The following is a 3980-nucleotide window of genomic DNA, read 5'->3' on the forward strand; positions in this document are numbered from 1 at the left end:
TGCTGAGCACAGAGGTGACTGCCGGGCTTAGGCCCGAGGCCCCTCCCCGGATCCGCCCCTGTCCCTACTAGCTGCAGAAGTCGGCTCCGGCTCTTTCAGGCTCGTCTGAAAACTCGTGCTCTGTGCCCCGGGTCCACCTGCTAAAGTAGTCCAGGGACCTGGGCACTGGCCAGCCATGGACTGCGGGCTAGAGTTGCACTGTCTGCACCACCAGTGCACGCCCCTCGTTTGGGTACCGATGGATTGTGCTTGGCTGTGCAGGGAGACCCCCAAGCCCAGGAACGGAGCATCTGGCGCTTCTCTCTCTCTCTCTCTCTCTCTCTCTCTCTCTCTCTCTCTCTCTCTCTCTCCACACACACACACCCCACCCACCTTATATCAACCAGATTTTGTTAACAGGGACAGAAGAGGCCTAATTGTTTTAGGCCACCGACCTCACCCTTGCCCCCATCCTCTGACGTCCCCGCCCCTCCCAATCCCCTTCCAGCAAGGATACTAAGCTAATACTCAGCAAATGGAAGGCCGCTGGCAGCTTGGGATGAGGTAGGAGGGGGCAGGGTCCCCAAGCCAGCTCTCTCTTGATGGGCTTTGGTGGAGTACTTGTGCAGGGCGGGGGTCACAACCATACCCATTAGGAGCAAACGGGGAGGAGCATGGGTCCAAAGGGTAATGACTCATCAGCAACTCTGGCTTACCAGATCCCAAGGTGGTAGGATGCCGGGTGGTTAGATGCACAGGTCACCTGTGGGTATGGGGGTCCCAGCTATGGATGGCTTCTCTCCACAACAGCACAGCTCCTCCCCCAGCCAATGGCGGCCACACCCCTCTGGACTTGGGTCCTCAGTGGTACTTGCAAACGTACTGGCCACCTAGTTACTGGACAAAGGGAACTCAGCCCTTGAGCCCAAGGCTTTGCCTAGGAAGCTGGAATGTTTCTCAGGTTAGAGCTGTGGAAAGCAGTGGTGGTATCACGAGGCATCCTCTCTGCATGTTGGCAGCATCGATGCATGTGCCCTGCCTTCCGCCCCACCTCCTGATGTGCAGAGTGGAAACAGTCTCAAGCCTGCCTGAGAGACCTGCAAGACCCTTGACGTTACCATGCCAGAGTCCTTGTGAGTAGAAAGGACAGGAACAGCTCTCAAATTATTTGTAAGTCAGGTAGCAGGAAGAATTTTAGGGAGAGCTGGAGGACTCCCATATCTGGCCTTGTCAGTTTTCTGTACCATCAGGACATTACTTACAGCCTGAAGGGCAAGGCCTCAGGGCACCGGTCCTGAGTAAGTGGCGAAGAGAAGCCTATAAGAACCTTGCCCCGTGGACAGGATGGAGGAATGGGGGGGGGGGGGGCGGAGTGTGACTTTCTGTGTGCCAGACAGGTCTGTGCCCTCGTGGGACTCCATGAGAAACACAGGATCAGGTAGTGGTACCCAGTCCACATGACCCATATGTCATGGAGGGGTGAGCACCCTGACAAGCTCAGCATGGACTCCGGGGTACTGGGCTCCCTTCAACCCAGTCTCTCACTGTGTGAGGATTCCTGAAGGAGCTGTTCCGTGGGGTGGGCTAAGGGTAGAATGGACTCTGTATCATTTGGAGACAACCACTTAGGTAGAACAAGGAGGTTTCTAGAATGCCTCCTAAGACAGCAGATGCTGGCTCTGAGAGATAGCACTGTCCTCTTGGGGAATGGATCAAGTATTTTGAGGAATGGCTTCTTGGATATATGATAACCTATCATTTGTTTAAGTGCTGTGTAAGCATGCAATTGCTTTCAGTCTGGGCTGTGGGAATGAAGACTGGGACCCAGGATGGTGCCATGTGCTGGAGGGGTCAGGAAGAACCAGAAGCCAAGCCCCAACCTCAGAAGCTTCTAGCTTCCAGCCACAGTTGTCGTTGCAAGTTCACGATCCACAGACATCTGGAGGAGCATGGGTGGGCTCTGCAGCTGAATCCCATATGATACCAAACCCATGCAGAGGGTCCCAACTTGTCTCCTCATATCAGCATTATTGTCCCCAGAGAACAAGTGTCCTTGCCCACCCAGCATCATCCAAAGTCAGTCCACAAACACCCTACCTCTTCAGTAGAAGTGTGAGAGGCAAGGCTGTCTTGTGGGGTCTGGGCTCTGAGGTTAGGAGCAAGCAGTCCACCTCAACTTGGGGGTGCCTCTGGGGAGCCCTTTAATTCTAAACCTACTATCAGTGAGACTGAGTGGCACTTCTGCTATGTTCTGCTGTGCAGGGGAGTTTGAAGAAGGAGATGGGCACTTGGCACTATCCTAGCCCCTGGCAGGGCTCATGAAGGAAAGAACCCCAATTGTCAATACCTCCCACAGTTCAGGCTTACTTGAGAGCATTCGGGTCCACCTAGGACAGATCCAGGAAGAGTAAAAACAGAATGGGGCTCCCCTGCCAGGCCCACTCCAGCCAGGAAACCCAGCAACCGTGGTCCCAAAGTCCATAATGTTCCAGACCAAGCCTTTGCCCAGCTCCAGGAAAGCCAGGCCTCACATCTCCACAGCACCAGAGCCAAGCCAATCTCTACTGGGATGACTGCTTTCCAAGAACCCACCTTCCTAGACCAGTAAGCAGCAAAACGTAGCCCAACACACAGTGGAAATCTCAGTGTATACCGGTGGGAGAGGCCATCCCTCCCAGTCTGAACCATGCCTTTATGGCAACTTGACATAAACGAGCATCATCAGGGAGGAGGGGGCGTCAATTGAGAAAATGACTCCATAAGATCCAGCTGGAGGGGCTTTTCTCACTTAGTGATCACTGGAGAGGGGCCAGCCCATGGTGGGTGGTGCCATCCCTGGGCAGGTGGTCCTGGGTTCTGTAAGAAAGCAGGGTGAGTAAGCCATGAGGAGCAAGCCAGTAAGCAGCACCGCTCAGTGGCCTCTGCATCAGCCCCTGCCTCCAGGTCCTGCTCTGTTTGAGTTCCTGTCCTGGCTTCTTTCAATGATGAACACTGATGTGGACATGGAAGCCAAATAAACCCTTTCATGGTCTCATCGCAGCAGTAGTAAGTCTAACTAGGGCAAATTGGGGCCAGGATAGTGGGGTGTTGCTGTGACAGGCCTAACCATGCTGTTTTGGGGAGGACTGTAGAAGAATTTTAGAACTGAGCTATAGAAAAGCCATTGAGCCAGGCAGTGGGGGTACAGGCCTTTAATCCCAGCACACAGGAGGCAGAGACAGGCGGATCTCTGTGAGTTCGATGTCAGCCTGGTCTAGGAGAGCTAGTTCCAGAACAGACTCCAAAGCTACAGAGAAGCCCTGTCTCAAAAAAACAAAAAAAAAGAAAGAAAATAAAGAGAGAGAGAGAAAGAAAGAAAGGAAAGAAAGAAAGAAAGAAAGTCAGTCATTGGATGTCGAGAGCTCAGTGAGTCGCCCAGGTGATGTTGGTTTTGAAGGTGTGAAGGGGTCATGGAGACCAGCTGAAGCTTGGCAGTGTGTGCCAGGGTTGGAGCCACGCGAGAGAGCCCAGGAGAGGCGATTGGTGAAAGGGCACCCCAGTTGCAGCAGAAGACCCCAGCGTTTTGGAGACGTCAGTGCCACAGGATTGCCACCAAGAACAGCGGCAGTGGATGAGTGGAGCCAGCCAGAGCCTAGAAGACAAACTGTGTGTTGCCGAGGGAGAGCCGGAGAGGTGACCTTTTTGAGGAGCCTGGAAGACCGTGAGTGAACCCCAGACATTGGACATTGAGTTGTTTATACTGTTGGAGTTTGGTTTTGCTTTGAGTTGATTGTGACCATTCCCTGGTTCTTCCCCCTTGGAGTGAGCAAGCATTTATTTTTGGTTTTACAGGAGCCCGTAGTGCCAAAGGGCAGCCAGATGGCCTTCAGCCAGTGGAGGAGTTAAGTCCCACTGCCATTTAGGATCGGGGGCAATGGTCAGTTTAAAGCATATCCAGTGAGGGGGAAGGGATCTAAGGTGACCATCCAACCTTGGCAAAGTGAACCCTGGGTCTAAAGTAG

Source organism: Microtus oregoni, unplaced genomic scaffold (genome assembly GCF_018167655.1).
Source record: "Microtus oregoni isolate MIOR12 unplaced genomic scaffold, Mior012 000046F_ref0000063, whole genome shotgun sequence".
Classification (NCBI taxonomy): Eukaryota; Metazoa; Chordata; class Mammalia; order Rodentia; family Cricetidae; genus Microtus; species Microtus oregoni.